The sequence below is a fragment of the Cavia porcellus genome, unplaced genomic scaffold, assembly GCF_034190915.1.
Source record: "Cavia porcellus strain 051 isolate PalLab524CR breed Dunkin Hartley unplaced genomic scaffold, mCavPor4.1 scaffold_25, whole genome shotgun sequence".
Classification (NCBI taxonomy): Eukaryota; Metazoa; Chordata; class Mammalia; order Rodentia; family Caviidae; genus Cavia; species Cavia porcellus.
Window position 1 is genome coordinate 17,820,902 of NW_026947508.1, and position 8,540 is coordinate 17,829,441.

An 8,540-nucleotide genomic window follows, 5' to 3' on the forward strand; every position below is an offset into this window, starting at 1 on the left:
CACCGTCCCGGGCCTGCTGCCTCCCCCAGGACTCTGTGCAGCAGCTCCTCAAGGCTGTCCTGTGTCACCAGGTGTCTCCATGGCCCATGGGATCGGCGCACAACCTCGCTGTCATTCTCACAATCGTACACACACATTGTCACTTTTTTTTGTACGAGAGATTTGAACTCAGGCCTCCCTCATGCATGCTAAGGCAGGTGCTTTACCAGTGAGCTACATGCCCTTAACATTAAAAATACCAGTGAGGATGTGGGGAACTTCAGTATCACGTATGATCAGTGGCTGTGGGGTTCTGTGTGAGCTTTGTAGATAAAAGGCACATCTTTTGATTCTGTGTCCGCGTGCGTGTGTATGTGTGTGTGTGTGTTGTTAAGAACTTCAGTCAGGGCCACATGCATGCATGCTAACTTATATCCCAGGCTCTCACCCCCACCTTTCTTGGGGGTACTGAAGATTGACCCCAGGCAGCTCTGAGCTGATTACATTTCCTGTCCTTGTTATGTATTTATCTGGAGACAGAGTCTCACTAAGTTGCCAAACCTGAGCTCAAACTTTCTTTTTTTTTTTTTTTTTTTTTGAGCTCAAACTTTCAATCCTCCTCTTGAGTCTCAGTCTCTTGAGCAGCTGGGACAACAGGTGTGTGACCCTGTGCCTGGTTCTTTGGCTCTTGAATCCCCGGCCTCAGAACCCACCCTCAGGATTGTCACTCTGTGTCCCCAGGACACAAGGAGGTGCACTGGGTGTTTTTTTACATAACAGCAAAAAATTGGAAATAATACCAATGTCCAATCACCCAGGGCTGGTTGTAAAAACAAGATAGATCTGTATAATGGGTCCAAGGGGTCATCAGACACCATTTACAGAAACCAGAAAAGATGTTTGTAATATATTACTAAGGGAATTTTTTTTCTTTTTCCTTTTTATTGGTACTGGGGATCGAACCCGCGACTGCCTGCTTGCAAGGCAGGTGCTTATGCCGCTGAGCTAAATCCCCAGCCCACTACGGGAAATTTTTAAAAATCCAGCAGCACTGGGTGTGGTGGTACACATCTGTGATCCTAGCACTCAGGAGGATCATCATGGATTCAAGGCGAGCCTGAACTACATAGCAAGACCTTGTCTTGAAAGAAAGAAAGAAAGAAAGAAAAGAAAAAACAGGTGTTTTCCACAGGTCAGGCCATTAAGGAGATAAGGAACAAGACATCCCAGCCTTTGCTCTCAGGAAGCTATCAAAGGAAGTGGGGAGGCTGATATTCATCAAGCAGCCACTCAAACATATAATTAGAAAGTGTGGTAAGGTTAGGAAGAGGAAGTGCTGAGTGCTGAGTGCTGAGTCTTATCGTGGGGGGAATCTTGATTTAGTGCTGGTAGGAAGGCCAGAGACAGTGCCTCTGAGGTCAGGATCTGACGGAGTTCAGTGAGGGGTGATAGGGTGGGGAAAGAGTTCAGGTGTCAAAATAGCATGTGCAAAGGCCCAGTGGTGAGAAGTGCAGGGTGCTCCACAGCCCAGCATGGCTGGAAGCTGGGTAGCAGAGGGATGGGACACACTGTGTACCTGAGGAAGGGATGGAGCCCACAGGGGCAGGTAGACTATAGATGAGAGCCAGTGCAGGTTGCAGAGGAGGGGCAGTGAGCACAGCTTTGGTGTTGCACTGGCCCTCAGGAGGTGCCAACAGGGCTCTTGAAGAGCAAGCTCAGGACAAGGAAGGCCCGGGGACACTCCATTTGAGAGACCTGGCTCGGCAGGGCCTGGGGCCCGGGAAGTGGTCGCACGCCCCTAGTGGAGAAAGAGGGGAAAGACAGTCTGCCCCCGGGGAGCCCAGCTGCTAGGACCCGCCCCCAAACTCTGGAGGTCAGTGAATGTGTCAGTCATCCCTGCTTGCAAATGTGTCAGTCGTCCTGCTTGCGTCCATCTGTTCTGGATCTGGACCTCAGGGCGGCAGGGTGGAGCACGCTGTGAGGACAGGAGTTGAATCACAGACCGCAGACCAGAGAAGCGAAAAGCCAGAGGAGGGGAGACTGAGGCAGAAGGGGGGACAGTAAGGGGTGAGGCCCAGGCCGCCCACAGTGGCTGGCCGGTGGGATGCGAGGTGTGAGCCATCAAACTCCAGTAACAGGTCAGGGCTGTTTTCATTCACTCATTCACTCAACAAACCTTTCCTAAGCATCTACTATGGGTTAAGTCCTGAAAGAGGGCTGAGAGGATAAAGGAACAGAGGAGGCTGCTGCCCCGGGAGAGGCAAAAGGGGCCTGGAAGAGAAGGGAGGGGAGGATGAGGAGAGTCCTGGATGCGGTGGAGGGCAGAGAGGGCAGGACACAGCCTGGCAGCAGCTCCCGAATGGCAGCTAGACACTTGGCCTGGGATGTGAGTGACAGGCGGAATTTTGAAAGACTGGATTTTGAAAACCAAAGCTTGGCCCACTTTCTGAAAATCATTGAACCGTATGCATAAAATGAGTGGTGAATCTTATGATTTACAAATGATACCTTGTTAATGTGTTTTTGTTTCTGCTTTTGTGGCGCTGGACTTTGAACCCAGGGCCTGCGCACAGAGCTACAGCCCCAGTTCTTTTCTGTCTTTATTTTGAGACGAGGTCTGGCTAAGTCACTAAGTCGTCCAGGTTGGGCTCAAACTCATGACCCTCCTGCCTCAGCCTCCCAGGGTGCTGGGATAACAAATCTGCACCGCTGTGCCCTGCTGCTTGCTAATGCTTTAAAAATACAGCGGTGAGGGGGCCACAAGAGGCCTCGAATTCCCTAGAAGTCATGAGTCAGCCACAAGCCCAGCAGAAGGGACGCCATCCTCATCTTACAGATGGGGAAACTGAGGATCAGAGAGGGCAAGCGGGTTACCCAGTCACAGCGGCCCTCAGGGGTGCAGTCAGGACCCGGCCCAGGTCTGTGTGCCGCGAAGCCCGGACTCCGGAGTAAGGAGTCTCAGGTCCTCCCGGGGCGGACCCAGCCCAGGGACAGGCCGGCGGCGGCCCGGGCCTGCAGCCCTCACTGGCGCATCGCTGGCGCCACCTGCTGGCCGCGGTGTGCTGCTCCATCCTTTCCTCCCCACCGCCCCACCGGTCACAGGCAGGGGCTGTGGGCCCCATGTCCCCCATGGTGGACTCAGACCCCATGGCGTCCACACCCAGAGGACCCCGAGGGCCTGCAGGCCAGACCCCTCCCGGGCAGGCTTACACGGAAATGCAGTGCCTGACCCAGCCTGGGCATCTCTGGGGTGGGGTCTTGACTTCCAGAGGTTACCGGCTCCCAGAGAAAGGGCTGATGATCAGGTGGACCCAGAGCAACAGGCCGATAGGGAGGACATCAGGCCATGGGGGCTGCTGGACCTGTGTGACAGAAGTGACGGAGTGAGGGGGCCTGAGAATGTCATTTGGGGTGTCATCTTTGGGAAAGCCTTGTGGTGCGAGTTGTCTGGCTGTGACTGACAGGTGAGAGGCCTGGAAGGCTTCTTGTCCAGCATCAGAACTCTGAGTCCTCTCCTGGTCATCCCTCCCACTCAGCTTAAACTCACCTCCCCTGGGAAGCCCGCCTGGATTGCTAAATGAGGTCTGAGTTACATGCTACATACTGCCAAGTACTCACCCTATGTGTAAGTGGTTAATTACGTGTATATACTCAGCAAACTCCTGTGTCTGGCCCAGCTGGTGATAGTTAGTGTCAGAATGCAGGATCAAACCGGACCTGGGGGAGCAGAAGGCAGAGGGACCCGCTGACCTTGAACACTCTGCCTCCTAAGCTCCAGTCCCTGCGGTTCTGAGTGACAGTCGCCCTCCAGGAGGATAGTGGGAGTTTTGTCAGGCCAGCTTCTATTGTGTCCACTTAAGTCCATCTTTCTGTCCCCCTCCCCCAGGCTGCCAGGGCCAGATGACTGTCTTGACCCCCGCTGTGTCCCTGGAGCTCAACACAAAGCCTGCGCTTGTTGAAGGAAAGAATGGATAGAGGGAGCTGGGACCAGGTTTGTGAGCAGGAAGCAAAGGGAAGGGGCCGAGCAGGCCTGGCACGGGACAGAGGCGGGGTCCCCAGCCCACCTGTGGTCACCATGGCGGCGCCTCCTGGAGCTGTTGGAGCAGTTTGCAGGCTGTCGGTCAGCGATGGCCCTGAGATCGCCTCCTGCTCTTTAAAGGCTGTTGGGGGAGGCAGAGCCCCTGGCCGATGCTGGGGAACCAGGAGGTATCCCAGCTGCCCTCCCCCTCAGTCTCCAGGGGCAGCAGCTCCTTGCTCAGCCTCCTCCTGTCCCCAGCTTCCTGTGGCTGCCCTATGGTGTCCATGGCTGTCCCGGGAGGCTGGCAAGAGCCCTGCTGCCCCTCCTGCAGCCAGGAGTCTGGTTCTCTGACTTCCTGCCCCGGAGCCGGGCACTGCGGCCAGGGTGGGAGAAGCCAGGCAGGGCCTCCTCCTGCTTCCTAGCTGCCACGCAGATGACAGGGTCTCTCTCTGGCCACCTTCTCCCTCTTCCCTGGGGCTCCCAGGACACCAGGAGAGCAAGAGCCGGTCCTGAGATCACCCTACCCCACCTGCCAGGTGCTGCCCACACACAGTCACCCTCAGCACCCCTGGGGACAAAGACTACAGAAATAGAGTCTCCACACAGCCCTCCGCCAGCCCGGCCCCATCCAGAGGCACAGCTGGCCTAGGGCCAGCGACACTGTGGGAAGAGAGCACCTGAGCCAGGGAGCCCAGCACGGCTGACCACCAGCGAGTGAAGGAACGTCAGTGTCCCCCCCCCTGGGGGTGACAGCAGGGTTTGTTCCGCAGTGCTGCTGGCACTCAAAAAGTTTCTGGAGTGTTGCACAGTGAATGTTGCAATTTTACAAGTCATTACAGTAGAAGACACATTGTCTTTCATCCACCCTCAAAAAACACTCCCCTTCCCAGGTGTGGTGGCCCACGCTGTAATCTAGCACTTGGGAGGCTGAGGCAGGAGGATGCTCTGAGTTAGAGACCGGCAAGGCCAACCTAAATAACAAGCAAACAAACAAAACTCCAAACAAACAAACACTCCCTCCTGTGTCATGCGTACCTGTGCTGTCACTCTCTGTGCTGAGTGTCTGTACGAGGTGTGATCAAAAATACAATGCCTTCTGCCGCTGAGGCCATCCATGGAGAGGGAGGCTCACGCAGCCTCACCGTGTGTCCTCAGCCTCCTCACTCACTGGACCTGGCGCTGAGTGGTTCCGGCTCCTCCCCAAAGTCAAAACAACCATGAAAGGTGAATCTTCTGAGTGAACTCAGGACACTGAGGGAGCCAGGCAGCGCAGTTAAAAAGCCTCCAGCGCTGCTTCAGAAGGCGGCAGGGATGCCGGGACAGTGTGCTTGGAGTGCTCGGAGCAGAATTAATGGCAGTGTGGGTGTTTTGTTTCGTTTTGTTTTGAGGCAGGATCTTGCTATGCAGTCCAGGCTGTCCCCAAACTCATTGCAATCTTCCTGCCTCAGCCTCCCCTCTGCTAGAATTATAGGCGAGCGCCACCAGGCCCAGCTGACACTGTGTTTTTTACTGTTGTAAGACAGGAAAGTATGTAAAAAAGGTAAAATATGTAAAATTGTTAAATGTGTTTAGAAGTATTTAAACATTCACTGTACTTTTCGGTCACACCCATCAGATTCTGTCAGTGATCCGTGCTTGTACCAGTTTCGCAGTGTTACAAAGTTTCACCAGTAAACAAAGAGGTATTTTCATTTTCCCCATTGTTACTAGGTGGCTTTTATTGGGTGCTTAGCAGGTATCAGGCACCACTGTCAGCTCTTCGCCTGGACCACTCACCAGGTCTCGGTGGCCAACCCGCCCCCGCCTGCCCTGCTGCCAGATCCGCTTCCTTGCTGTCTGCGGGTTCCGGAGGCTCGATCCCTCCACCTGCGCCCACAGATCCGGCCTCTGCCGGAAGCAGCCCTCACCTCACCCTCTAGCCAGCATCTGTCAGACTTTGCCCTCAGCTCCGAGAGGAAGCCCATCCACTTTCCACTCCTTTCCTTCCCCAGGAGAACATCCAGTGGGATCTCAATGGAATGCTCTCTCATTTGCTCAATCAACAAACATGGATTACTCTGCCAGCTAGCATCTGGGCCAGGTGTAGGATGCCGCAGGGAAAGTGTTTGGGTCCCCACCAAGAGTCACTCAGCACAGGCCGTCACTCCGTGTTGAATGAGAGGCTTCCAAGTGGACAGTGAGTTGGATGTGGTGCACACACCTGTAATCCCAGGAGGGGAGGCTGAGGCAGGAGGATCGCTGTGAGTTTGAGGCCAGTCTAGGCTACAGAGTTGAGTTCAAGGCCGGCCTGAACTGCATAGTGAAACCCCATCTCAAAAAGACACATACACAAATAGAACCAAGCGAGTAGTGGGAAAGAAGCCCCCAGAGAGACATCATCATCATCATGAGGCAGGGGAATCACAAGATCAAGGCCAGGACTGTGCCGTATGCTCTGGGCGCCTCCAGTAGCCTTCGGGGACAAGGGAAGGTGGCCTTTCCACCTGGCACCAAAGCGCTGGGCACAGGCATGGAAGGAAACGAGCCAGGAAGGCTCTCAGGCAGGGCGTGCAGGGTAGGAAGAGGTGCACAGCTGTTTCAGAAAATAGTGTGACTAGTCGAGCAGGAAGATGTAAATCTGCCTTTGAGGGAAATGTGGGGGAAAAGGAGAGAATAGTGTCACACTGTGGGGCTGTTGAGACCAGGGGGCAGCCATGGAAGCCTGACACGATCAGAATTGCATTCATTCATTGTACCCATCCAGCTGGGCGCCAGCTCTCAGGAGGCTGAGGCAGGAGGATTGCCGTGAGTTTGAGGCCAGTCTGGACAACACGGTGAAACCTTATTTTTAAAAAATCTATCCATAATTTCCCTGGCTTTAATAAAAAATCTCCCTGGCCGTGATCAAGGCCAGCAGCTTCCTGACACTGTTGGTTTCAAGCAGGAGCCTAAGGAGATGTCTTTCTATGGTCATTTGGCCATTTCAGAAATGGGCAGTTCATTAGAAAGAAACAGCTTGAAGCATCCCCTGCCCACCCTGGTGAGCGGCTGTGAGCGTGGCAGGCTCTGGTGGCCCAGCACAAGAGCCACCGGTGTTTATTGGGACTTATTTGCGCCATGCTGGGACCTGGAGTGCCGGGAAACCAAGCAACTTCTCCCCCGCTGCCTGTTTTGTTTTGTTGAACTTCAGTATACATAAAAGTATGGACAGCTATTTTGAAGAGAACAAAAGACTCTACAACAGCCATCAGTGACTTCCCTATTGTCTGGTTTTGAAGACCTAAAATGCCTTCTTCATTCAGTTCGGATCAGTTTTATATTATGTTGTTTTGTATGAAATCTCTGTATGCGAAGACATGGACAACTATTTGGAAGAAAACAAGAGGCAACATGATAGACAGTGAAGATCTCTAGCTTTGAAATTTATATCTCTTACATTTTTTTTTAACAGGGTCTCTATGCAGTTCAGGCTGGCCTTGAGCTCACTTTGTAGCCTAGGCTAGTCTCTAACTTACAGTGATCCTCCTGCCTCAGCCTCCCGAGTGCTGGGATTACAAGCGTGAGCCAACATTTTGTTCTGTTTTGTTGTGTTTAATTTTACCCCCTTTAAAATAAAAATTAAAAAAATTTTTTAAAGTTTCCCAATACTGGATTAATAGCTACTACTGTTTGCTGACCTCCTGCAATGTACAGGTGTGATCGATGCTAACCCTCCTGCAGCATCTCATTTAACTCTCGTAACCGGACACGGCCGATGCCATAATTCCCCCATCCTGGAGACGCAGAGCAGCTCTGGCTCACACACCTTCTAGAAATTTGTAATTTGAACCTGGCCAAGTCATTGAAGTCCTTATGCCTGCAGCCACTCTACGGTTTCGGGAGGCAAATTAAAATGTTCAGTAAAATGAATGGGTCCAGCCGATGCGTAGCTGATGGTTTCATGTACCTCATGCCAGACATGAGGGCACACGCCTGTAACCCCACCATTCTGGGAGGCTGAGGCAGGACAATGACAAATTCAAACCTGCGCAACTTATTGAGACTCGGTCTCCAAAAAAGAGCTAGCAATGTACTTCAGCGCTCCTTGGGTTCAATCCCCAGCACCACCAAAAGGATCCTCTCTGTTACCCTGGCTTGTGCGGTGCTGTCTCTGCTTGAGGATACCTGTGCTGCGGTTTGAGAAGCCACAGTGGAGGTGCCCAGTCATTCCAGTCTGTTGCTCCCCAGAGGCGGCGTGGGAGGGCTGCAGTACCACAGTCCAGGGTCCTGGCTGCCCAGGCCTGTGGTCGGGAGGTCTCGAGGCTCTGCCCGTTTCATTCAGCCTGGTACTCATGGTGCACGTCACCCTCACGGCCACCTACCCCGGCACGGAAAGGTCACGCAAGCCTTGGGTAGAGAGCCCAGACCTCCAGTCCAGCGCCCAGGCCGCCCAGCTGTTCCCCTTCCCGGGTTTGGTGTCCACCCTGACCGGGGACCTTAGAGCTGTATAAGCCAGCGAGAAAGCTCTGGATGAAGCCTGCCGGGGGAGTGGGGTCCTAGCCAGGGACACTCAAGCAGGCCCCCG

At 53.7% G+C, this 8,540-nt stretch overlaps 1 pseudogene; it reads left to right on the forward strand.

The window, feature by feature from the left end:
- The first annotated feature begins 6,870 nt into the window (after window positions 1-6,870).
- LOC111757219 (small nucleolar RNA SNORA2/SNORA34 family) lies at window positions 6,871-6,993 on the forward strand (annotated as a pseudogene).
- Window positions 6,994-8,540: the final 1,547 nt, after the last annotated feature.